The sequence below is a fragment of the Falco biarmicus genome, chromosome 2 (genome assembly GCF_023638135.1).
Source record: "Falco biarmicus isolate bFalBia1 chromosome 2, bFalBia1.pri, whole genome shotgun sequence".
Classification (NCBI taxonomy): domain Eukaryota; kingdom Metazoa; phylum Chordata; class Aves; order Falconiformes; family Falconidae; genus Falco; species Falco biarmicus.
The window spans coordinates 119,208,427-119,236,067 of record NC_079289.1 but is presented as its reverse complement, the minus strand read 5'-3'; the positions used below and the strand labels follow the sequence as shown (position 1 = coordinate 119,236,067).

General features: G+C 42.5%; 1 protein-coding gene across 22 annotated transcripts in view; it reads left to right on the top strand.

Moving 5' to 3' along the window:
* The window catches only part of BBX (BBX high mobility group box domain containing), a 141,283-nt gene that overhangs the window by 29,869 nt on the left and 83,773 nt on the right, over positions 1–27,641 (top strand). For 6 of the 22 annotated variants that reach the window (XM_056327132.1, XM_056327137.1, XM_056327136.1 and 3 more), the window contains exon 3: positions 4,773–4,856. The exons of 13 other annotated variants lie outside the window; for them this stretch is intronic. The gene's annotated coding sequence lies outside the window, so the exon portion shown is untranslated. Of the gene's footprint in view, positions 1–1,822; positions 2,088–4,772; positions 4,857–7,315; positions 7,335–27,641 lie in introns of those variants that run through there. 3 more of the 22 variants (XM_056327140.1, XM_056327142.1, XM_056327151.1) reach the window with 2 other exon arrangements.

The window sequence follows — 27,641 nt, the reverse complement described above, 5'->3', positions numbered from 1 at the left end:
GTATCCATTTTGAGCCGAGTAGTGACTTTGTTTAGATTTAGTGATTAATATTTTATTTCTTTGTGGGATAGGAATAAAATACGGAGCTTCACTGGAGATGATAATTTATTGACATTGCTGCAAACTCCGTATGTATACGTGAGCACAGTTCTTTTGTGCATTTTGCAGGAGGCAAGATTACACTAGTAGACTGGTACTGCAGATTTGATTGGGGAATTGTTCGGATGTCTTCACTGACAGTCACTTCCAGGTTAAGTTTTGGACCATTTTAAATGTCCTCTCAGAATGTTTCCTTGACTGTTTGCTGTTAACATTTCCTTGCCGGTTAGCAGGAGAAAGCTTTCAGCCATGCAAGATTCATCAGTGTTACTTTTTCCCTTTGTATCTTCTTTCACCGGGTTTTCCTCATCTTGGTCACTTTCAAACAAATTTTAATGCTCATAAACTACCAGACTAACAAGCCAGGAAAAGTCGTCATGTCATGTCAGTTCAGGAGAAGATAGGTAATACTGATGGAGTGAGTAAATTTGTGATCAGACTGTCTCCAGGTTGGCTTATTTTAGATAAATATAGAGACAATTTGGTACCTAATCTCCATTTGCCTTCAATATAAGAGATGAGAGGTCAGAAATAGTCATGTATAAATGAATTTTGACAACTGTAGTTTAAGCAATACAAAAATTTCAAGTTAATGTTAAAACAGTGCAGAACAACTACTTGATTGAAAGTGCCTGGACTTCTAAGTGTATGTGAATGAGTTTAAAGTGCAGGAGTGCATACACCTGTAGGTGCTTGCTCCTTCCTACTTCATGCCTTCTTTCAGAGGTGGGTTTTTATCTTGTCTAGTAGCTAAAGGATGATTATACGTTAGATGATCCCTGTTCATGACCATGTTTTTTTCCCTGCAAGAAAAAAGCTGACACAACTTAAAGTAGTGGGTTTTCAACATTTTTTTTTTATTATTATTACTTTAAAAACACTAAAAAAATGTCCTATAGATGCCTGAAGAATGAATGTAAGCCTACCAACAATGGGCTGATCTTCTTAGTTACTTCTGGAGACCCATAGGAAGTAATGCCAGCAGTGTAAAAACTGCTGATTGAACACTGTATCTATACGGAAATTGGAGACCTCTGGGCAGGGTAATAACACTAGCCAGCAAAGAGAGTGACAGAAATCTAACTGTTTGGTAGCGTTAAGTACAAGCTGTTTCACTTTGAGAACAGTGGTTGCCTAAGAAGGACTTTCACGGTCCTGCCCCTGAAATCGTACAAATGATAAACTTTGATTTGAAGATGTACTTGTTATTTTGATGACCTCAGTCAAGGAAACTTAGAAGAGGCAAAGAAGCAGAGAGTAATTACTTGAAGTACAAGTAGATGCTACTCTAGTTTCTCAGGGAAGTTGCTTGCGTAGAAAGGCAAGGTTAAAGAAATGGAGCTTTTTGTACTGAAAACAATGCAGTACTTTAACTGGTGTCTCTCCAGTTTTCCTTGTACGACCTGTTTTATCTTAAGGATGAAGCCTTTTCAATAGTAAGACTGAAGTGGACTGATAGAGGAGGGTCTTTCAGAACACTTATAAAATTGTTTGCAAAATAAGTAATAGCAAGTTATTTAAAAACATGTATGAGAATGTTTTAGGTCGTTACTAAGTCAAGATAGACTGAAGTTAAAGATGTGCCTTTGTTGTTAGAGATGTGCATTGCAGATGTTAAAGATGGACCTTAAGTGATTTGTACGTCAACCTCATAAACTGGTTAATGATTTTTATTTGCTAAGAATACTCTTGGTTTTTTTAAAGTGCTTCTGGTGTTTTCTAGGTTTCTGGAATGAATTGTCCTTGGCTGTCACGTCAAGCGTGCCAGAGTTTGCTGCTCTTTATCTAATGAACTACTGTGACTGGTGTACATACGTACTTGAACTGAAGAAGTAGAAAGGAGGAAGGAGGCTAGAACGCTGTAGCAACAGTATACCTGGCTGGTATTTGTGAGAAATGAGAAATGCCCTTTCAAAACTCGAGTATCAGTTTGAATAGCAGGGGAAAGCCAGTACTCAGCGCTGTAGAATCTCTCTTCTAGAAAGCAGGTAGGAAACAGCTTCTCTGAAATGCACAGAATTATCCTGGGATTGGAGGTGTGCTTGTCAGCTCATTTCTCTCTGGTGTGGTGGACTCATTTATCCAGCAGTATTTATATTAGAAAAGGTTTGTGATTATTTGCTGTTTCTCTTAAGTTGAGCTCTTACCTGTATTTTAACCTTGACTGCTGCTGGTCCACACAGCAGCACCAGCACAATATCCCATGCAGGTTTTGTGGATTCTTGGTTTTAATATTCACTAAATCTGTTCAGCTGAGTGTATGAATGACATTCCTAGCTCTGATATAGTTCTGGCTTTAAACTATATGTTTTGTTGGTAAGGAAGCAGCTGTATGTCACTTCAGTGCTGATAGTTTCCCCAAAAAGAATGAGTAAGTTCTCCTGGGAGTGAAACTAGAGTGTCTCAGTATACGAACGAAAAGGATAAAGCTGCCAAACTACACCGGCTGTAGTGCAGAAATGGCATTGACGTTAAGGTGGATGGGGTCTGGCATGTTGCTGCTTATATGCTGTCTGGCCTAGCCTGCATGCTGAGATTTAGGCTGCCTTTAGTCTCCTTGTGGCACTGCTGATGTTGCTGCAGCACCTGCAGATAGGCTGCAATGAGGCTTTGCATCCATTCAGTCAGCTGACTACTCCATCAGAGTAGCTGTAGATACGGATGTATGTCTCCATCTCCATTAAACTTGCAAACTGAGAAGTTAAGTGTAGCTGCAGTCACCAAAGGTAGGCTGTGAGCTGGGAAGGCTGAAGATGAAGGCATGGGTCTGTCTGTCCACTTTTGGAAGTGAAGGCCATCGGGCTCTGCAGAGGTAGGGCGAGAGGTCTCCCTGTGTCTCAGCTCAGCCTGGGTTTGACTGCAGGCTGAGCACAGGATGTGCTTTGAAACAGTGGCAAAAAGTGAACAAGGCACAGTGAATTTCAAAGGAGTCATTTTGAACTTTGTTAAAAACTGCTGGGTTTCATAATCTTCTGGAATGGAATCTCCCACGTGTGAGTTAAAGACATGCTATAGGTTCCTATATTGAGCGGACAAGAGAAAATACATGAAAGAAGTGATAAAGTTAAAACTGGTTGGCCACCTTGCTTCTCTTTTCCCTTCTGTCAGTACCAGTGTAGAGGACATCCGAAAGGATTTTCAAAGAGTAAGAACTTGAGTTAAATTGATTTACTGTTCTGGTTTAGTTTGGTCTGGTCTTGTGTCCCCTCTGTACCCACCAGTGCAAAATACCTGCAGATCTTGCTGTGCAGAGCTAGTGAGGCAAAACATTCAGGCTTGAAAGAGAGCAAGACAAGTGTCTAAGTAGGAATACTGTCCATTTTTATCTCCAGGGTCTCATTTAGGAAAACCATAAATGGATAGGGATTGTCTGCTTTTGGCAGAGAGGTGGAGTTCTGATCCTGGCAGTGTGAGTGTCAGGAAGATCCATTGATATGCTCTTTCCCCTTAAAGGTTTTAATTCTCCTTTTGAAAGAAAGAATGGCTGAGGGCTCCCATGGCAGTCAGTCCACTTTGCCTTGTATCTTTTTGCCTTTACCTGGACACTTCACATTCTAAGCTTATATTTATCTCGAATGTTACGTATCATTCTGTTTTACGTGCATTTTTGTAATGCCATCCTAATGGTACAAACAAACCTCACTCCTGAGGAACGCGGGGACAGCACAGCAAGCGGCAGATGCAGCCCAGCTCTCGCGGAGGCCAGGAGGGCAGGCCGGGGCACAGACTCTGCTTGCCAGAGCAGAATCGGCCCTCCCGGGAAGGGGGGCCTTGGGGGGAGGAGGTTTGTACGGAGTGGGAGGTGCTCTTACCAGGTTAAACCCCATTTGGTGGCTGTTTGAATTTGAGCCTGAAAAGCCTGCAGGTCTTGAAGCTGTGTGCCTAAAGAATCCCCGCACCCCGTTTTGTGGTTGTGGGGGGGGGGGGGTCCGTTCTTTTGTATAACTTCATCAAAAGAAGTTAGTTACACACAAAACATGGCAGTTCAATCCTGTAGAAGATACCACCACCATCTGTTGTTTTTAACAGGCAGTAAGACTTTCCTCCAGCTGCGCGAGCCAGGAGCGTTGGCCCCCTCCTGCAGGAACGTGCCTTTCCAGCCCGGCTCACGCGTGCCAGCGGGCTCGGCCCTGGCCCGGCCCGGCCCGGCCCGTGGAGCGGGGAGGCATCGCGGGGCACGGGGAGCCGGGGGGGCGGGCTGCTGCGCGGGGCGGGCTGCTGCGCGGGGCGGGCTGCTGCGCGGGGCGGGCTGCTGCGCGGGGCGGGCTGCTGCGCGGGGCGGGCTGCTGCGCGGGGCGCCACGGCCGCTGACGTCGGGGCGCGCACTGGGCGCCCGTGCGGGCGGGCAGCGTTGCGCCGCGCGGCTGTGTGCGCGCTGCCGTGCGATGGCCGCGCTGCGGCGGCCGGTCCCGCTGCCCGGCCCGGCGCGCGGTGCGGGGCTTTGCTCCACTTTCCCTCGCGCCGCGCCCCCGCTCCGCCCCGGCCGTGCTCCCCGCGCCGCTGAGATCAGCTTCCTGCTTCTCGTTTTCCTCGAAACGCTGTTACTCCTCCCCTGAAAGAGTTATTTTCAACGGTCTGGAGTTAATTTTTATGGGTGGCTGCAGGCTCTTTTTCTGACAGGCGAACACGCCAAGCTGGAAAAGCGGTATCATGGTGATTTTGTTCTGTTGCAGCGAACCAGAGCTGTAGGCAGAATGGTAGACTGCTGCACCGAAAACATTTCTGTGCCAGCTCTGTGACCGTGGAAGGCGAAGGAGGTGAGTGCCGGTTCTACATCGCGTAGGTCCGGGGAGTTGTTGGACGTGGAACCAAGAGCCACAAGCTGCCCAGGCTCAGTAACAAGAAATGAGCAATTACATTGTTACGCTCTCTGATCAGATGCTTTTGCTCCTGCTAATGCTGTAATGGAGTATACTCAGGAAATGATGGATTTTGCTGTAGCAAAGAACTGTAGTCAATGAAAGTTTACAGTGTGTAAACTCGTTTTTCTTTCATTGAAAATTGTAGATAGGTATGGCAGAAATACAGCCAAAAGGACAGATGATAAAGGTAGCATTTACTCCAAACGATTTATGACAGAAAAAACACTAAGATAGGTGGTTTCAGAACTTTTAGATAGATTAAATAATACCAGAAAGAGACTTTATACTGATTTAGTCATAACTGTGTATCTATAATAATGTGTTGTTTATGAGGGAATGACATGATTTTATAATTTGTGGAAACAAAATTATAGACAGGAAAAACAAAAAGGGGGAAAAAATACTTTTACAGTTGCCAAGCATCCCTCAGGATGGAAGCCACGCTGGCTGAGAAAAAGCAGATTGTTTGGAACAATATCTTAGTTGCAACAAATGGGCAACTTGTACAGGAACATACCTTCTTAGGTTGTTGCAAATTTTAGGTTGTGTTTTTTTTTTAAATTATTTTTCTTTATGGAGTGAAGAGTGTAAATGCCACAGGTTCATTAACTAACTTTCAGCTTTTTTAACAGGTGAGCATCATTCTCTGTATACCTTTTAATGGAACTCTAAAATCATTAATCCATAACTGGTGGCAGGTTGCTGCTTACTTCATATTCTATCCTTCTTTTGCTGCCTTCTCATTGCTGCCTGTTAACAGTCAAATTAATGGGACATTAATGGAACAACTTTGTTCATTCCGACTGGGGTGCCCTAAGTGGTTTTACAGAGGACTTTTCATCAGAAGCCACTCAGAATGTGTTGCTGTGCTGGGCCAGCCAAGTGCTGGATGCTGCAGCCACAGCTACAGGGCACTGCCACAGGTCTGAGCTACTCCCCAGGTGGCAAGGGACAGTAGGAAGAAATCAAGGACCTGGTTCAGGATCATGGGAGATGTGATATACCCCAGGCTCTGAGGCCTGACCAGAATTGCTTGTGATCCAGACCAGAGTGCACACTTTGGGTAGCTGTTTTCAATGATGCTGAGCTGAATTTATTAGTTCTGCTATAAAGCGGAACAAATACAGTCTTTGATTAGTTGTGGGAGTGGGGGATACTTGCTTTACAGTGAGGTTCCCCAGTAGCTGTGCTGAAAGCCGTTCTGGGGAAACTTTGATTTCAAAGTTTGATCGCTTTCTTAGAAGATGAGAGAGGTACAGTAAACTAGAAACTGGGGTTTGGTTTTGGGAGTGACTGGCTTTCCTTTTTTTCTTGGTGGAAATCAGCACCGCTGTTTTCAGTTGCGGGGCAGGTAGGAGTGTATTTTCTTAAGAATGTGTTGTATTACTGAGCCACATTTACTGCTTGTAATTGAACAGCTTTGTAGATAAATGTATAAGGTCAAAAGAAAAACAACAAACCACTTTTATTGTCCAGTTTGTGGCCTCCACTGGGCTAGTGGTGGAAGTGTTGTATAGGAAGTAATAATAAAACTTCCAGTCATGTATGGTCCTGCATCTTTTGTATTTGGTTGCAGATGCTGGGTATACTACACTGCATAGTTTTGCCTCCATGCAGTTTGTAAATTCATTGTTGCTAAATCTACTTCTTGATATAGACTTGTGCTCAGGGAATTAACCCTGGGTTATGTCATTTTTCTGAGGGATAAAACCATGGGTAAAGACATCTTATGTACTGTTTGTATGAATATGTTAGAAAGATGACGCATACTCATTTGCCTCAGTGTGTTGGTTCTAAAGATAATTCTAAATGCTAACCTTTCCACAAGAAATGCATGGGAAGTGTGCTTATCCTGTAGATGCAAATATATTTCACATGTGGGCCCAAGTACTCAACTCTTACTTGCCAAAGTTACTACCTTTTTACTTGCATTCTACCAGTACAGAAACTCTGCAACACTGAGAACACAGGCATGATGTTAAGCATCAAGCCCAACATCTGCTAGACTTCTGTGCTGTTTTACTCATCTTGTACTTATTTTCAAAATTTTCATTCTGATTGATAGGAGGCTGCTGTAAAAAGATCCAACCTGTGTTGGCAGAGTCAAGTGTTCCTACCAGTGGCTCTAAATGTTGTGCTTGTAACTGATTTGCAGCCTTGTTGACAGCTAGGGTCAAAGCATTTGCTACTTCTCTGTCTTATTTTGACAACCTGGGCTTCTGTTAACTTGTGGAAATTTGTTAATTTATTTCATAGTGCAGTGAAGGAGGAATGGGAAGCTCTGTCTGCACGTTGGATCCTTCCTTGTTGGAGAGGTCACAAGGGTGTTAATAAAGTGCTCTGCATTTGTAGGCATGAAGAGCAGAGTGAAGGGTATGTCTCCCGGAGCCTGTCTTCACCTTCAGTTCATTACATGTGTAACGCTCACCTCACCATCAGCGTAGTAGATAGAATGCATTATTCGAAGTACAGCTCCCTGACAAGTGTATAAGGCGTGCTTGGCAGAGGTAACAGTGACGCACCATGTTTAAATGACAGCACTGTCACTAAAAGAAGCAGTCCCAGCCTCAGACACTTGTGCCCTACCCCATGGGGCTGTGCTGGTGTTCTTGCAGTTGTGTAATGAACTGGACTGGGGGACTGATGGGTTTTATTACCTTAACTCATTCTGTCCACTAGAGAGAGAGCTGACCACCATTGGGTGGATCATGTTATGTCATGGATCACACTGGAGAACTGAACAGCTCTGTTGCCCCAAAAAAGGGGTCCAGGATTGTGGGGAATAGAAGCACGGCAGGGGACAGGACTGCTTCTGGCTTCAGAGCTGGCTTATGCTATCTTGCTGCTTGTCAAGCTAGAGCCTTAAGAGCAGGCTAAGTAAAATGCAAGAGAAGAAGTTGGTATCTCCAGAAATAGACCACTACTGTCAATATTTTTTCTACTGGGGACTTATATGCATCTTTTAAACACGATTTTGCAGTTTGGATAGTTTCCAGTGCAGATAGCATCAGTTAGTTACTGATGCTGAAGATAACATGTCTTAATTGTGATGTTGCTTTTATCTTTCTCCTGTGATCCTTTCTGAAGTAGGTGCTCCTTGCATAGCTTTCCTTTGTGTGACCCAGCATAGCATGCTACGAGTCAGGCTGTTATGGAAGAGTTGCAAGGGACTTTCAGTCAGTGTGGTGATAGGTGATTTTAGCAAGATAGCTCCATCTGCATGCGTAATACCAGTTTACTACAGGTTCAAGGTGCTGGTTAAATTTTTAAGTCTGGAGTTGGTGCTGTAAATTGGTTACTCTTGGGATTTTGATGGGTGGTGGAATATCTCAAGAAGACAAGCAGCTTTTCCTCCAGTGGAAGGCCGGTACTTCAATATTTTTTGTTTGTTTTTTAAATAGCAGGGTGATTGTTGCTTGTGTGTGATTTGTGGAGTTCAGGAAGCTTTTGTTAGTGGTTTTTGAAGCTTTTATGTGTTAGGTGCTGGCAAAAAGCAGCAACAACTATTTCTGCATTAATTCCCTGGGGCTGTGCTTTGGCTAGGGTAGTCGAATGTTACATCCCAAGATAAAGATCCTATTTTGAGATTTGCTAGTGTAGACCTGTGCATTTGTTCAGGGTTTTGTTACCCTCTGTGAGACTCCGTGCAAGTACAGGAATCTATGCTAGTCGATTTTGACAAGGGATTAAAGGATCAATGTTTGCTTTGCTTGGAAGTTGTTCCAATAGTAGAGTTAAGATTGAAAACATCATCTCTACTCGTTGCCTTGCCCTACCAAAGTAAACTGAAAGCCCCTAGCAAAATGTGGCACACTGACTCTTCAGATTTTTGAGTAATATTTGAGAGTACCTTAAGCTACAAAAAGATACTGTCCAATGAAAACTTTATACAAAATAAAACTTAAATTTGTGGGAGAGGAACAAAAGGAATGGCAGTTCCAGGATGAGAAAGGAGCTTTTAAATAAGTTTTCTATCAAGCTTGCACAGCATAAAATTCAGTTGGCTTTTTTTATAAAGCCAGAAGGGTTGAAAGAACCACCTAGAATCGCAAGCATTTTAAAAAAAAATAAATTAAAAATATCAATAGTTTTGTTTGGTTATGACTTTCTTTTGGAGGGAAAAATAAGTCTTCGTCATCTTGCTGTTAATGAAGAAGCTGATTAATGAGAGTAAATCACAAGAATAATGCTTTCTTTGTTAGGCAAATGACAGCAAAATAGAAGTGACCTAACACCTTGAGAGCTGATGCAGCTGGGCCATGACCACAGTTCTGTAAGTACACAGCTTCTGCTGGTGAGGACTCGGAGTTACTGCCTCTGCAGCACCTTCTAACAGCATTGTGTCCACCCTCCACACGGACATGGTGTAATGGCAGCGGCATTCTCCACAGATTTCCATCCAGGATGTTACTGGGAGAGCCTTCCTGGGAAGTGCTGTCACAGCTGTGGGGGGCTGGTGCAGGAAGGTGCTGTGGTGTCCTGTGTCGGGACATAGTCTTCCGTGGTGGCCAGCTAACCTGAGTTGAAACGCTGGCAGCATTTGACCTCTTTCAGACGTGAAACTTGAGTATGGCAGGACATATTCTTGTCATGAGGGCTAATGCTTCACAGGGAACTGACTTTTATTCAAAAGCAGTCCCAAAAGATGCTACCAGAAAAACTTGCACATTTCAAGTAAAGATGAGCAGGATCCACTGCAGAGTAAAGCTACTCAAAGTGGATCCCTCCCCATTTATCTGTTAGATCACGACTGTACAGTGAAGTGTTTTTTCAGATACTGGAAGTTTAAATACTTTCCGATTAAAGGGATATCTTCATGCAGATGTTAAAGCAAAATATTTGTTTCCCAAACTAATTCAAAAGTGAAACTGTCTGCAAGAGAAGTGAAAATAATTTAACTGAGTTTTCCTGTTCCCAGCTGGCTATGACAATGTATGGTGTTTTTTTTAAAAAAGTTCAAAATGACAGTAACGTAGCTGTAAGTGTTCCAGGCTTGGCTAAATTACTTTCTTCGTGTAACCAATGGTGCCCCTTGAAGCTTGTTAGTCTTATGGAATAACTGAGAAGTAGCAGTCAGGTGTGTAAACACCTGCAAGTTTCTTTGGTGAAACGGCAGGCAGATTCTATGTGGGCTTGTGTGCATTGACAAACTCTGGCAGCAGCAGTACCTCCTCCCCGTGTCGGGGGAGCTGGCTCCAGAGGCACATTCTTGTTAGTCAGGGCCAATAACGAGTTATTAGATTTAAGCTGTTTCCTCTCCCTTGAAGGCTGCAGTAATAGCCAGATCCCATTTGAAAAACACTGTGACATATTCTAATGACCCAGCTGAGGCCTTCCCATCTGTGGTGGTGTTCGTGGTTTGTTCGGAATGATCACAGGGATAAGGCTGTGATGATGTAGAGGCTTTCTGAATCGGGTGCTGGGCTTTCACTGAATATCCGACTTGGAGTCGCTGCTCTGTGAATTCTGAATCTCCACCTGGAGATGCTGGCTGCAGGTGTGGACATCTGCTTGCTGGTGGAGCTCTAGCAAGACAAGGAATCCAAATTGCCTTGGTGAGGTGGTGGTTAGGCAGAGGGAAAAGAGGTGCTTTCCGGCGGAGCTTGCAGAATAAGTGAATGTATTTCAAGTATTATCAGCAATTTACACTGTTGCTTCTGATTTAAGTTTCCTGCAGGATGGGTTGGCAAATGTACATATAAGCAGATAAATCCTTTGCCCGTGGCAGTTCTGAGAGAGATATTTCAGCTTGTCCTGGAGGTCAGCAAGCTGAGGGATGATAGGAGGGCAGGGCCCTTACAGAAAGGTATCCTCAGTTGGTTGATACTGTTAGCTGATTCTGCTGAGTTTAAGAAAAAAAAAAAAAGGGGGGGGAAAGGGTGTTTTGCGATGCATAGGCTTTGGTCAGTAATGCGTTTTAAGATGGTCAGCCTCCTTGAATTATGCCTGGAAATAGTTCTGGAAAATTGTGCCATCTCTGGAAGATTAGTGTAATATCCTCCCTTTGGGAAACATTTTGGTGTGGGGGGGCACCTAACCAAAGTTCTCAGGTAGTCTGTGGCAAGACCTTTAGGAAAGACAAATTATGGCTGTCTTTTGGGGTGATAAAAGCCTGATCAATATAATACACTCCCTTTTGATAAAAGGTTTATCAACCCAAATATTTGCAGCACTGACTAATTACAGCCATGTTTTGGCTGATGTGCATTTTAAGAAGTAGTAGAAGCTCCCGAAGGAGCCTCACATTTTAATTTCAGTGCACAAAGACAGGCTGTGTTTTTAAGAGTGGCTGTGGTGTTTTGCAGTTTCTCATCTTTTTATTCCAGTCTGCCACTATTTTTCTTCTTCATGGCTACTTTGCAAACCAGTTTACTACACGCTGCTTGTTTTCTATCTTGTATGTACCTGCAAAAAAGTATGTATAGATACATACACGCATAAACGCATATGTCTGTGTGTGTGTGTATGTGTGTAATACATAATACAAAAAGTATGTGCAACTTTTTTGTAACAGCGGGACAAAGTGGGCTTGAGTCACTATTACTGATCCTCCTGCACTCTTTGCAGGTCACTGGAAGTGTGGTATGAGACAGGGTAATGTGACTTGGCCTGACACGATATACATCAGCAGACCTCTACTACTGTCTCCTCCTCATTTCATCAGTGAAATTTTTTGGCGTGCTGTTTTAGACCAGTAGTGAACCTGGTCTTTCATTGCTCTTTCCAAAGAGGCTCCTAACATCCAAAATAATATAAAGAAATAAAATCAGAGCGAGTTAAACTTGTGTGAAAGCCTTAAGAGTGGCCTTACCATTCAAGTGATGTTGGCCTGTAGAAGAGCGAAGAATGCAGAAGGCTGCAGAATATTGATGTTATTGATGATACAAATTAGGCCTGTTTTAAAAACTAGAAAAATAGACCTGGGGTGTGCTTGTGCAAACCTCAGAGTGCTGCGGAGCTGCTTCCTAACTTGCAGGCACCTCTGTGGCTGGGCCCCGGAGCACTGAGTGGCAAGGAACAGCTTTTGGTAGTTTACTGACCTAAAAGGGTAAGGTGGCCCCCACCTTACAGAAATAAACGTGCTTTAGAGCCTATCTTTCTCCAGGTCCTCCCTGTAAGGCAGATAGGACCCAAGGGTAATGTGCCAGACCTGTGAAGCAAGGTGGGGGTTGATGTCTGCAGAAGTTGGAGGGTGGCTGAGCTCTGTAACTGGCTTTACACATCACCTCCTGCTGCTCAGGCCACACTGTTGTGAAGGAACCTTCTCTGTCGAGCTCTGACATCAAGGCTTGCAGGGCTCGTTTTTCTTTACCTGTTGGTATAGTTATGGTACCACCATTTTCCGCCTTCAGCTGCGCCTTGAAATAGGTCCGAGCTCCTTAACCACACCATAGTAATCTGCAGTTTTACAGCACTTTTCGCCTGAATTACCCGGGGGATCTGTAGGATTGCAGAAGCTAGGTGACACCTTCCTGACTGAAGCGATCAAGGCCGAGAGAGGCTCCGACTCACGGTGAGGCCGAGTACGGATTTAAGGAAGTAACACAAATCAACGCAGACTAACAAAAATGAATCCAAGTTTCTTTCAAACCAAGGTGTTCACTTTTATTTATTATTTCTAATGTAGTTGAAATGACCATTCATCTGAGGATGGATATTTGAGGTTTAAAATAAAACCATATTGCCTTAAAATTCTGGAACTTACCTGACCGCGGGTGTTGAACAGAGAATTGACAAAGCATTACAAATTTTTATGAAGCTTAGTAAGAATTTTTATAGATAGTAACAGTGTTTATCAGAGTAGTATTTTTAATCATACTTCAAATACCTGTTTTAACATCTTGCAGTTCTTCCTGCGTGTTGCATGTCATTAGGCAGGTGGTTGTTCCGTGACTGAGGTGCCTTGCGTGGATGCGTAGGTGCTTTGTCCCACCCTACGTGGCGAGCTTGTGGTAGAGGAGGGACGGGCCCCCGGTGAGATGAGTTGGCTTGCCGTGCCGCCGCTGTGCTCTTGGCTCGGTGGGCAGGACTGCCGCGTGACCCGGTGCTTCGCACGTGCAGCGACGTTGTTCAGAAAATCTGTTTGCCCTTTCCTGAAAAGGAACAGCGAGCTTACATACAGCTGAGAAACACCCCCCGTGTCTACTGCCAAGCCTGTTTAAGGAGTACAGACTCGGATTTGGCCTTGACACGAGCCAGAAGTGGGAAATGAACACTTGGGGCAGGTTATGGAAGATGAGCAGGGAACATCATGACTATGCTGGGACCATATCATGGTTCAGCTACTGGACCTTCAGTGGACTCTTGTCAGTGCTGCAGGTGCTTCAGGGGTTCAGAAGTCCCATGTCTTGCGCTGCCAGCCAGGCTGCGGGGCTGGGGCTGCTGCAGGAATGAGCCTGGCCACTAGATGACTCCTTCAGCCTGCTGGTGGGGCAGCGGGCAGCTGGGGAGAGCTGGGGGCCGAGAGGGTGCGCTGGGTCTCGCTGCGTGAGGTGCACCGCAATGAACAGCTGGGCTATCTCGCAATCGAAGGGCATGTTAACGTGGGTTTTAGTTTGAGTTGAAGTAGTTACAGGATAATATACCTCTACAAATCACTAATTAGTGAGGTTTGTTGATACGGTTTGCAAAACAAAGGTCCAGGCCTCCTTAAGGTCAGGATGGATTTATTGAAACAACAATATGTGAAGAAGCTAATTTTAAGAGTTGTACTACTTGACTAGACTACAAGCGATACTTGATTTTATGTTGTGCTCTGCTGTTATAACTCTTTATTTTGCAAGCTTTCAAAAAAAGAAAACTCACAAAACCCCCACACCCAAACCAGCAGCAACATAATGCTATCTTTGCCTCTTCTTTGCATCTTGTAGATGGATGAATGAATCCCATTAGGCCGGAAAAAATTCAGACAGACTGTATTGAAACTAAGGCCCAGGCAGATTTTCCACAAACTCTCTACAGATTTCACTGCATACTCGGGGTCCACTCACCCTACGATGCTCAGGATTAAATAATCTTCCTGTTATTTAGAGGCAGCGTAAGCAATGCTTCGGTTTCATAGACTTGTATTTGCCAATGTCTGTACTAAGCATGTAGTCACTTTATCAAGGTAATTAGATGATGAGGTGGTACTGTTGTTGCTCAGTGTGTTTCTCTTGGCATCCATTTTTATTTCTGAGATGTAATAGTGAATCATTAGTTGCCATTAAATATGACCAGTTCCTGGTGCAAAGTATGTGCTGGATAAAACAACAGGGCACATGGATGATGATACTTATTTTTTCAAAATGTTTTTTGTCAGCCAAGAATCCCATAGAGATAAGATTTGGCTATAAACTATGGCTTGATCTGTGAAGATTTTACGTTCTTTGAAACTGTAATGTTTGAGTGTGCATGCATTCATGGTAAGCATAGTGCTATTTCTGTTTGTAAACTTACTACACGTTGAGCATGTGTATCTGCTTTTAAATAAGGGTCAAGGATACCAGTCTTTCCGCTTCTATCATGTTTGGAAGTCCTCTTCAGCTAAAGTTTTCTCTTTTCTCTCTTAAATACTTAAGACTTACTGATAAATCCAAACCTCCTTCTGAATTAGCCGCCAAAAATGCAATTCTGGATTGTTGAGTCTTTGCAAACCAGGACTGGAATTCTCCTGACCCAAACCTGTTCCCTTTTGAGGGTTATGTTTACCTGGTGGCATGTTGGCTTTTAGTTCTTAGGATGTGTCACAAATACATGATATAAAAGCAGCTGTTATATGGGACTTCTACTTCCTATTTATGCATGTAGAGTGTGTATGTGATACAGTTTTATATATATATATGCAAACATCCCCATCCCTCACTTGCACCCTCACTTTCAAAATATGCATACCTTGACATGCATGCACAGGAATCCTTCCCTTCGTTGCTACCTTCTTTTCTGCCCCCAGCCCCCATGCTTTGGGGTTTGTAAGTTCAAAAACTATGCTATAGCAATTTTGTACTGGTTTAAAGGGAGACTGCATGACCCATAATTTCAAATTAGACTAATGATTTGTAAATGACATATGACACAGCTGATGAGGAGAAATACTGGAATAAGGAAACTGGTTTCTGGCATTTGCTTAAATAATTTCCATGCTTCTTGCTGTACTTCATTATTATATTTGTTACTCTGAATGTTGTGTTTAACTTGCTTTCTGAGGTTTCCATGTTTTTATCTATTTCCTTAAAAGCCATAATTTCAAGGAGGTCCCTTGCCTGGCTTAATTGAAAGGCCAAGGAGGAAGGTCCAGGGGCAATGCTAGGGAGGAAGCTGGTCGTGTATTTAAACTTAGTTGGTTTGGGTGAATTCAGTGCTTTAATCTCTTACGTGCAGCAAGAGAAATAAGATCGTGATGCAGCATGTTAATATCAGACTAGTGAAAAAAAAAAATTAAAGAAAAAAAACCCTAATCTGTAGTTCCCATTAACTTCTCACTCTTAAAGTGTTTTGTTGGATTTATGCTACTTTTCCTGCTGCTGTCAGTGATGGTTGTAGATATGAATAGAAGGCAGCATGTAGCATGGATCAAAGTGAGGTGAATGAGCTGAATTGAAATTTACTATGCTTGAGCTAATCTGGCAGTGGAAATGACATGAGCGGCTTAATTTTATTTAGAACTATGCAAAGAGAGAGGCATTCATGTGTGTGCATGTGTGCCGGTCCTATCTCCCTTGCTTCTGCGTGGTCCCTCTTCGCACTCTCCTGGGCCCCGAGTGACGTGCTGGGATGTGTACGGGTTATCAGCTGCGAGGGCATCTGGCATTTCAGGAATCACTTGGGCTGCTGCAGCAGTCAGGAGCACAAGTGACAGCGCTATGTTTTATGTTCAGCTTCTTCTCTCAAGCAGCTGAGTTGAATCAGGTGAGCACTGACAGCAGCAGGGAAAGGCTGAGCGAGGTGCCATCACCCCTCTGCAGACCTCTAGCTCGCAGGACGCTGCTTGCCTGCCTACCTTTCTGCTTCTTCCTTGTTCACCGGCCATCACGTGGAGGTAGCATAGCCAGTCCCCTCGAGATTCCTTTGTTCCAGCCCTCACTGTCCTGAAAATTTACTGTGCTCAGTTGGCATACTTTGTAATGTAACGTCTTGTTGTGCAAAGACCCAGGGAAGGGAGTGCTGACAGTAGTTGGGCTAAGACAGATAATGAGGGTTGCATTGTGTTTATTTAGGAAAGCAAAACAAAACACCACAAAACAAAGTCCTTCAGAGGCAGAGAAACTTTTTTGAATGAAGAAGAGAATTTTCTGTGAGACAAAGTTGTACAGCAGTTTTACCTACACAAGTTACTGGATTTAGGATTAAGTAGTAAAGCTTCAGCTATTTCTTACACACTTCCAGCAGTTTTCCCCTCAAATACAAATATTTGATTATGAAGTAGGATTTAACTGCAAACTTGAAATTCTCTTTGCAGATGTCTGAAAAAGTTTGCCTTTTTCATTTACGTATTGGATTAAATAACTGTAAACTGAATGTGTCATAAGGGCTCCTAAACTTTTTTAATTGGTCCTTCAGAACTCCAGGATATTTTCATGCCTTAACCTTGGGTTTTGCAGAGGTCTGTGCCTGTATCACTATCGGCTGAAGCACAGGTAATGTTGCACTAGTGCTTCCATTAAGTTCCTGGCAACTGGAGTCTTTCCCAACATCAGTTTTAGAAGTCAGGTTTCATTTTCTAGTGCCAATATTGACACAGTTCTGAGAGGGTTGTATTTAGCAGTTGTTCTGAAAGAGGGCATGTTCTTTGATGTGCATCCAGAAAATTGTTTTGGTGTGGGTGGTATTTCTATTGTACGTGGGGATGGGGGTTGCCTCTAGGATTGAATTTCCTCATCCTCCCAAAGCTTCTTTTAAGATGAATGCTTTTTTTACTGCTGAGAATTGGATTTGGTGTAAAAGCCTGTTCCAGTGCACTGTGTAGGAGCTGCCTAGGCTACCCTACGGTGCACAAGAAGTTCTCCCCAGTGAGGGCGACCAAACCCCTGCCATCTTCTTTACCCTTTCAGGTCTTCAGAACAGGAAACCTATGGGTAAGAAAGTGCTGAGATACTTAAACAGTGGTTGTTAGTACCAATACCTCATTTTAGGATGGTACTGGTGCTGATTTCACTGATTTATTGAGAATTCTTGAAGTCAATCATAATCTCAGTCAGTCTCCTTTCTGGCATGGTATTTCCATCAAGAGTGGTTCCAAAAAATGTTTATTGATATGGTGACAGGTGCTCTATATGTATAAATCTAATATACATTTTTATATAATACATAAATATATTATATTTAAATATATTATAAAAATAAGTTTGTATATATTTATAATTTGCAACTCAACAGTCTATCTGTGCTTTGTGCCAACACATCATGCTGGACAAGATGACATATTTGCTTTTTGCAAGTGCAGTAAGGAGAAGAAAAAACAAAAAATCTGAGTTTATTTAATAAAGCTTGTTTCCCTAACCAAGGTTGTAGGTCGCATAAGGTGGTGCTGGAGACCTCAAAGGAACACTCACACTGGCCAAGCTCACTCGAGCAGCTGAAAGTTGTAGATTGAGTTTCCAAAGAGATGAACTGTTTGTAGCAGGCCATTTACAGCTGGAGGTGGGTCACAGCAGATCCTGTGTAGAAGTGGAGTCCTTATGGTAACTAGTTGATAGGTATTCTGAATTTCAAAGTAATTTCTTTTATACCCTCTCAAATGTAAAGAAACAGCAAAACAGACTTCATATACAGTACTTTTTTGAATAGCCATTACATCTGTGTGATTGACAGTTTTTTTTCAATTTCTCTCATGGTATATTTCTCCATCAAGCGCTTTCTTTAAAGCCGGTAGAGGTCTGTAACACCTCAGCTTCTCACAGAATACAGAGCAAGTTCCAGAGATGTGGTTGCACAAACCTGTTCAGTGTTACTCATTTAAAAAAGACAAAACCAAACAACAAGAACCCCTCAATTCCAGACTTAATATGCATAGTTTTGTGTATGCAGCAGTTCTGCAGCCATCTTTGGCATTCTGCTGTTGACTATCCACCCCACCGGAATGGGTAATAAATACTGAATAGTGTCCTTATACGGAATTGTTGTAGTATTTTTTCACAACAGGTGAATCTTAGTGCAAATGTGTTACAGATGTGTTAACAATACAGTCGTTATTGTGGGAGAAACAACTAAATTATGTTTTTACTTTGCTGGAGACTCGAAGTATGCTTTTTTATTTCTTCTAATAGACATGTACATATACAGATCAGGTGTAGTAAGGAAATTCAGCTGGGAGCTTGACAAGTTGTCTTGATACCAGTTTTTCTTATGCTGGTGTACGCACAGTGACTGGTACTGGATGTTTGAGGGAGTTTGTCCAGAAAGCACGAATATTAGCAGTTCCATGTTCGTTTATTTTGTTTCCTGACAAAGTTTTGTAAAACCCCAGCATTCTTAAATCAGAAAATGTTTAAATAATAACTAGGTATCTGTGGCTTTTCCTCCCACCCCCACAAAACCTGTTTTAGTTGACCACTCTGATAAGGTCCATAGCTGCATGATTGCATAGCGCGGGGGAATGAAGAAATGTACCACGCTGTTCAGCAAATACAGTCTACAAATACAGGTTAATGGTTAACTGCGTGTAAGTCTGGAAATGAGCGTGTAGTAATTATAGTTAATTATGAGATGATACAGGTGCATTGCAATGCGATATCCTCAGAATATACACTGTATCTTCAAAATGTGCTGTTAGGAAAAGGATTTGAGTATTACAGCGTCATCTTAAGACAGAAATACTGTTCCTCACTATAAAATCACCAAAGCACCTTCATGGTGGTGTCTGGGTTAACGTGCAGCCTCATCTCCTTCAGTGAAAGTTTCATATACATAGCTCTAACAAAGAATTCCCATTTTAACTGCAATGATGCCAGCTTGTCCAGTGTGCTGCCTGTGCTTGGCCCTGCAGCAGCGCGTAGAACAGAAGTAGTTTCTCGTGATGCGTTTTGGAACTACTTGGGAGCTCGTCCCTGTTAGAGTTGACTTTAGGCTGCTCCTGGCATCGTGTGTTTTGGTTTCTGCATATTTCTTGGCTGTGCACCAAGGTGTGATATTTAAGAGTGTATTGTGCTTGCTTCTGACTCTCCTTCTCTTCTAGGACAGCCCCTGTGAAATCAGGATTATTAATTCTTAAAGCCTGTTTATGTTGCCTTTCTGCCCTCAAATAAGAGGCTGTGGCAGAACAAAGAACTGGCTTTCCTGCAGATCCTCTCCCCGCCCCCCCCCCCCCCCAACCCCCAAGACAAAATGTGTCTGTTCTTCATCTCGTGGTCTTTACCTCTTTACCTTTTTTATAATACTACTATTAATTTTTATTATTACTGGTTTGCACCTTCTCTGAAAGTCATATTCTGAAAAAAAAAAACCCCAAAACATTCTGCTTGTATGGCAGGGACTTCTGTGTGCAGCCCATCTCACCAAAGTTTCACAAGGTCAGCAGGTGCGCTGCAGTGAGTGAGGGCTCAAAGGCCACGGCTCTTAAGACTTGATCTTGAGAGTATTTACACCTAGACATAAGACATAACTTCTCCACCAAAGCTCCCTTCTGTTGACCTCAGGGATTACTTGTGTGTTTGAAATGGAGCCCAAACGTAAGTGCTCACAAGCTGATGACCACAGTATGGGGAGGCAGGGTGGAAACGCGCTGCTGTGAAGGGTAGAATTAATTTTCCCATCCCCAGGATATCAACTGGCCATCCAGGTGGTCCGCCCCGGCCTCCAGCTACTGCTGCAGTAGGGTAGGTGTCTTCTGAGGGTCCACTGGCATATCTGCCAGCCCCTGGGGATGTCTCGGGTACTCCAGCACTTCTCACGCATTCACAGACACTGAGGGCTTGTTTTTAGGCAGCAGCATCCCATCCTAAGGAGCTTGACTCTGTTGCAGAGTGATGAAATTGTTACTGAACAGGCAAAATTGAGATGAAGGTACTGCCTCATGGACTTTACCAAGTAGCTATTCTGAAGCTCTTAATAAAAACGCAGTAATTACCAAAATTGTTGTCAGGGTCACAACCAGCCGCTGCATCAGTCTCCCAAGAGAGTCATGATTATCCTGGGTGGTTTCCTGTAATACACTGGGGATGCTCATGGTGTTGGAAGTCGTGCTAAGGAGGTGGTGCAGGGCTGATGGATGGCAGTCATTGAGTTGGTCTCTGTGGTATTGATGGAGGGGAAAAAAACATTGTCCTTCAGCCCATCCAGGTTGCTTCACTTCTCTGTCAGCCCTCCAGCTGATAACGTTGTTTAGGAAGCAGCTGTGTGGTATCTGTAAATGCCTTTTATGAGGAGGGGAGAAAGTACTTTTGTGGATGCTTTCTGTAATTACATAGTAAAATAAATACTTATATCTTTGAATGATTGCACAAACCAATTAAGGACCCAAGACGTCAGCATTAAAAAAAAAAAAAAGTAGATTTCTTTTTTTTTTTTTTTTTTTCATCCTTTGTAAGTTCGAATTGTTTTTCAAGGGATTCATAACTGACCGCGAAGCTCACCATTATGGTGAAACTAATTTGGGGTAACTAACCATAATTGAATTCGTTACATTGTAAAAGGCTCTTCCTGCAGTGACTTTAAAGCCACCTCCTATTGTACAGTACAGAAGCAAATATGTGACTTGGCAATGGAGAACACTAATCCCTAGCTGACACCTCATGTGTCAGCTCCTTATTCCTGCTTTAGTGGGACTCTTCACAGAGGAGTTAATGGGTGTTGTCCCTTGTTCTCCAGAAAGCTGGAATAGGATGGATGTCCTGGGATGCCAGCTAGGTAGGTGCTAGAGTAGAGCCCTCTGAACACCTCCAGTGCTGTATCCAGTTTCACATGGCCTCCTGATACTATTTTTTTACAGGAAAAGCCAGTTATGACCTGCAGCACTAAAATACAACAAACTTTCCTAATTAAGAACCGGAATTTGGGAAAGAGAGTGGAGTGATGCCTACTGATAGTACACTTCCTCGAGGATTCCCGTGTAGGAAGGCTTTCCTCATACAGCTGGCTTCTGAAAGGGGTGGGCACTGTCACTGACCAGCATCCAAACAGGTCTGGGTTTGTGATATAAATAGGAAAAGCTTTTGGGAAAGCCATGAGACCCTACATAAGGCATATGGGCTGCCTGGCTTCCTGCCAACAAAGCTCCAGTCGATCCACAATGTTCCCATCCCAGCATACCTCCTTTGTATTGCACCCAAATTTGTCAGGGCTGCCTTGAGCTGTTACATATTCTGCCTAATTTCCACAGACCTGAAGAGGAAGGAAAGGACTGAAAATGTAACTGAAGGCACGCTTGGATGAAAATTATCAAAGATTGCAGAGCATGGCAAATCTATGCATTTATAGCAAGTTTATGTAATCTGTGTGTAAAACTTGGTAGCCCGTGGTATAGTTCTAATGTTGTATTCTTGACGTGAAACAGCAAAAGCAACTAGGATTATTTTTTACCTTTAAAAAACCAGCTTTGTTCTAAAACCTCTAAGTCCATTTTTAAATATGTTTTTGTGGACTTGTGATCACACTTTTAGAATATCCGTATTTCCTTAATTTAAATGCAGTGCCTCCCATTTTGAGACAAAATTGGACTGGGGAGGGGTTGCATAGAAGGCAGCCCCACTGGGAGAGACCCTGCTTTCCTGCAGTGTGCATCAGCAGTCTTACTTCAGGGGTGTTCTTTAGTCATTGGCTCTGTCAGAGCAGATACACTGAAAATGTATATGGATACAAACATACCATATATATATTTAGAAAAGGATAATTTTCTTTTCCTGCCATTTCCCTTGATCATAACCTTTTTGTACGTGGGTTAATCCTGCTGCTCTCTGTGTATAGCGACTGGCTTTAACAGCCTGATACAGGGTATGCACGCAGTCTTCTAAATATACACAACAGTGTGGGTAAATGTAGAGCTTGCAAAATACAAGTCTTATCTAAACTAACTAGGAAATACATTTTTCCTGCAATTTATTTGGTATATATTTCTGGGCTTTTCTAGATTCTCTGAGTGCCTAGCATCTAAGTTTTTCACATTTTTTTTTTTTTTTTTCCCACTTCAGGGCTACTGTGGTAAGTCTACCCAGTAAAACTTGAAGATAACTGTTAAGGCAACACTTCCGAGATTTTATTTATTTTTGTACACCAGTAAATAGGAGACTGCAAAGCTGTTGGCTCAAGCTGGAACAGCATGTTGAGGGCAAAATAATTTCTTAATGCTAAATTGCAGATGTATGTATGTATATAGATAGTTTTAATATCTGGGCCCATTATTTAGACTTTTATGATCCGTTTGATCACAAGGTGTGAAAGTGGAAGTAGGTACTCTAGTTGATTTTTTTGAAACTGAAAGCTGCAGTGTAGGAAGAGACATTGTAGTGTTGAGTATTTTGCTACATACACTATGACTTGAGGAATGGAGTTTTGTTCTGGTGTTTTTGATGTTTGGGTTGTTGCGTGGTTGTTTTGCTTCAAGACTCTGTTGAATGAGAATTTAACAAAATGTGTTTGATACTTCCTTTTTTTCCCTCATGCATCATCATTCAGTATTTAATAGTGTTCTGTAGAATTAAGAAGAATTAGTAGTCATAATTTTTCTCTTCACTGCACTGTTTTCCAGCCTCTTGTAAAAGAGCTCTTAATTTTTTAATACCAAAGCCTGTCAGATGATTTAAAAACAAAACAATGGAGAAGATTTTATCATTAATTTTATTTCTTTCTTTCTGTTCTGAGGGCATATTCATGCTTTTCCAATTTATTTTTGGCATTAAGAGAGAATTGAATAAGGATAAGGGTCCTGTTGAGCTGAACATAGCACAAATGAGCCTCGAAAGATAAATTGTACCCTTGAGCACCAGCCGTCTAGGAGTCGCAGCTACTTGAGCTTATTGAATGGTGTGGTTAGAGCTCTAGATGGAGGAGAGCTGCCACGATTTCGCACGCCTGCCTGTCCAGCTGTCCATTCCACCAAAACGCTTCTGCAAAACTAGAAGCATGGCTCAGAGGTGGCTGGTGTGTGCCCTGAGGGATGGGTGCCGGTGGGAGGTGGGAGAGCACGCTCAGGAATTCCTGGTAAGTCCAGCGTTATCATATGAAAAAGGCCAGTTAGGCTGCAGGCTGGTAGGGTTTCTGTGACAAATGGGCTGAACGCAAAAGCTGGAAGAATGATAGGAATGCACACTGTTTGTCCCGCTCGGCTCCGGCTTGGGGTAGGGGAGTTAATTGGGTTCTTCCTGAGGTTTCACTGTGCTGGATGAAGTTCGGTTTGGGCCTCATTCTGCCATGGAGCTCCGCTGTCCCATTCGGCTGAGTGTGGGAGAATGGGTCACATGCACAGAAACTGGTCTTGCAGACAAAACCTGGCGGGTGGCTTTGACGCAGAGCTGAGGCGGCGATCTGTTTATCCGCTTGTTGGTCTGTTGGCTCGGCAGTGGTAATAGGACTAAGAACTAATAAAACTCTTTCTGTCATTAAAGTGAGCGCTGATGGGGAGATTACCAGCTGAGTTAGAAAATGTCAGTTTTACATGGCTACTTTTGGGAGTGTGTGCTTAGGGTAAGGATGTTTACTCTTAACTCAATTTCACATACATGCACTTTCTCCATTTTGTATAGGAAATAGCAGTTTGGCAGTGCAAAGTTTTTAATTTGAGACAATCCAGTTGAAATATACGTAGTTAAAGAAATCCAGATGAGATTTTAAAAGGGGTACCTGTGCGTCTGTGCTGGAGTTGAAAAGTTGCTCATTACTCCATTTGCAGAATTCATGAGACATCAGTGTATTGATTTATTGACTTATTTTTTAAATAACATGTAGGTTACTGTTGTGCATAGGACTGGGCAATTTAACCAAAAAAAGAAAGTGTCTTGGAGTATAAAGCAGCAGTATAACAAATTTCACAGAAAGCTTAACTTTCCTTCTTTTGCAGTCTTTTGTTCAGGTTTTATGTGTTTCTATTAAATATAAACAACATGTATATAGTAAGTAACTCTATACACATAATTTTGTATCTTGCATACTAAATAGGAGGCTTGAAAATTCTTGTCCACCCCCCAAGTGCTGAGGTTAGAGAAGTGAACTCTGAGCCCTTCACAAGTGTTTTTATCTAAATATCTTCGTGGTTGCATCAAACTGGCCAGGGAGTTTGCTTCGTGCCTGACACTTTACTGTACCAGGAGGTCAGGAGTTTCCATGTCATCCTTTGGTACGCACTGGTCCTTCCTCAGTAGGTGAGGAGGGCAGTTTACCTGCCTGGGTAATTTTACTACAGATATGTCAGGGTACAATAATGACCGTGGCTTGTAAAAGCTGTATTACAGCGTCATCCTAAACTCCGAATGTCGCAGTGTTACAGTGGGCAGCTGAACCTTCTCATTCTAGCACAGGGCTGCTTCCAATCATCACCAAAAAAACCACAACAAAAAACAACAAAAAAACCCAAACCACACCAAAACCAGGCATCTGAGAACAGTGGTTGCTTATCAGTGTGCCCTTCTCTTTAACGAAGGTGGACAAGGTTGCTTTTCAACTTTGTGCTTTTCAATTCCCATGCATGTCACTTAGGTTTTTCTCAGCATTTGTTTGCAGCTATGAGCTTTGTCATCTTTTCCTCTGAAGGAAAGCAGAAACCACTGGATTTCAAGAATTTGCGACATGCTGATGGAATAATCATACCATCTAACTTTGCATATCTGTGTGCCTGAGTTGAACATGGAATGTGATTTGGAGGTATGAAGGGCTGCTTCCCCAAATACATGCAGCAAGCTGTAAAGCTGTCTAATCTGACAGCACGGCTGCAGGTGTTTCTGTTTCCATTCCCAGGGTGGCTTTTCAGCCTTCCAGGTGTATTCCATCACATGAGGAGGTTCTTTAAGAGGATCAGGGTTCAGGAACTGTTTCCTCAGTAATCTCCTGCAGGACACCTGAATAAATGACTCATCCAGTAGTGCTTTAATATTCTTGGCCTTAACCTGTAACGTAGGGATGCCAAATGTTTGCTTTTGCAATACATACTTATAATTTGTGAAGAGGTAACTTCCTTCTCCCCAATTGATTCAATCTCACACCAATCATATACTCCCTTTGAAAACCCAGTTCCTCAGATCTCCTTTTTTGATGTTTGAATTTGTGTGTTTCAGAGACTAAAAAAGTGTAAATCCCACCTGCAGGTTGGTGGGGTTTATTTGTGGGGGGGGTGTGTGTGTATGTTTGGGGGGTCTTTGTTTGGCTGGGATTTTGTTCTGTCGTTTACTGTCTGTCTTACCTAAAGCAGTTTGCATGTCTTCAGCATTCCCTGCAGCCCAAGACTTTCCTGTAAGATTCGGGTTTTTTGTTCATTTGTCTTCCCCTAGCAAACCATGTAGCTCACATGGTGCCAAAGATGACCAAATTGGACTGGCTTAATTTTGTTCTTGATGAGAACAAGTTTAATAAACTTACCTTTATGGTGTGGATCCACCTTCCGTACGTACAGTTTTGTCCCACCTCATTCTAGAAGCAGGAAACTGTCAGGATTCAAATGGCTGGCGGGGGTGGAATGGGGGCGGTGGGAAGAGCCTGCTTTAATATCACTCAATTTGCATATTTTAGTCGCTAGAGGGCAGACTTGTACTTCTCGGAATAAATTAGTAATTGTAAACTATTAATTAATTAGATCCAAAGAAGCAGAAAGAGTTGCCTAATGAAAATAAACATTTTTGCTGCATTGGTTTTTTTAATAAAGCAAATAGAAAGATTACCATTTTCATTCTACTTAAAGATGCTTCATTAAGAATTTTGTAGGTGCTGTGTTTTCTGAATTGTTTCAGGGCTCTGAAATTTGCTTGGTCTAATGTATTTGAAATAACATTGGTGGGGTTGGTGGACAAGCTTGATCCCCTTCAGAAACTGTGTATATGCATATTTCCTGTGCTCAAAGTCCACTGAGTCCACTAAATTTTCCTTTCAGTGAACTAAAGAAAGAGTATTACAGACAGAAATGAGTTGCCTCATATTTGGGGCCAAAATAACTCCTATTGCACTCTTAATTTATTTCCCACTCTGAAGACTCTTCCACCATGCAGGTGGGAAGCATTTTGCAGTGGTGTAAGAGATGACATGCACCAACAGAGAATAAAGCCAAACTTTGTCTTTCTAAGTTATAGCATAGCAAATATCTTAGCGTAAACCCTTAGTAATTTTCTTTTAAACGACATAGAAATTAATGAGAAGCAACCCTCTCCCAATCTTAGAATTTCATGCCTACTTACTTACCTTGCCTGCACGTTCCCTGTTTTATCCCCCAATAGCAGGTATGTTAATAAAATACAGTAACGGAATTGACTTGCTCAACACTGTCTTGTGGATCATAAACATAATTCTGTTTTATTGCTCATTATCGCAGATTTCAGAAACAGCAAGAGAATATCTGGGATGTGCCTATGTTGTAGTAAAGATTATATCTCCCTAAGATTTTGTTTTCTACTTACTTTATTAATAGTATAAGTATATTGATAGATGAGAGCAGCAACACTGCAAGGACCTTCTCTTATCTTCCTTTTCCCCAAGCTCACTCTCTGTTGGTGCATTTTTGTTTTCAGCCACTCTAGTGTGAAGACTGGTAAACATCTCCTTGCACAGGCCCTGAGAAAAGAGCAGTGACCTCAATTATGCACAAACATACCTCTCAGTTTGGCAAAGACCTGTTGTGAGTTGCAGTGTTCCAAGAGAGACGAAGCGAAGGACATGCACATTGTTCACGCATAAGATTTAAAACGCAGTGGGATTTCTTCCTTGTAGTACAAAGAGCTCTTTCAACCTCCTGTTTTCTGCCTTTGTTTCTTAACTGAGTAATTCCTGCAGCTTGGGTGAATGGACGCTAAATTTGTGTGCCTTATTGATAAGGGCTAAAATGCGAGATGACAAACAGTGAAGAAGAATGTATGCAGATAGAAGGTATTTCTCCACCTGCTCCCACTTCCAAGCAAGTTACCAGTTGCCTGTGACAATAGCAGGTACAACACACTCAGGTTGAAATTACGATACTTGAAGTTGATACTAGACTGCAGCACTGTGCTTGGCTGATAAGAGCTGCCACTGTAGTCTTTAGAAGGCATTTGCTGAGTAGGGTGACTGTTGTGAGACATATCAGGAAGCCACTTTCATTTGAATAAACACTTGAGAAGCCTCAAAGGCTTTTGAAGACTAATTGACACTTGATTTTCAGCTTGTCTTTTCTGGATCTCATTGTCTCCCATTCTATCTCCACCCTCGCACCCTTTTTTTTTTTCTTTTTTTTTTTTTCTTTTTTTTTTCTGTTTGGTGGTTCAGCCCTTGCTTTTTGGATGGTGGCGTTCACTTGCCTTGCTCTGACTGCCCTCTCTGTAGCTACAAGAAGCTGGATGTATGCTTCTCTCCTCCTTAATGAAGGCTTGGGTTTAATGTTTTGCTTGATTTCTGGTTCTCCTGGACATTTCTAAGGACTGATGAAACTTGGGTGAATCAGGGCTGAAAATAAAAGAACAGTTCCTTTTTGTATGCATTTAATGCACTGTTAAGAAATGGTGCTCAGGGAACGAAGCAGTATCCTTACATTCAGGTATTCTGGTATCATCAAGTGATTAACCTTTGTATGCAGTAAACATTTCATGCTCCAGGTAAACT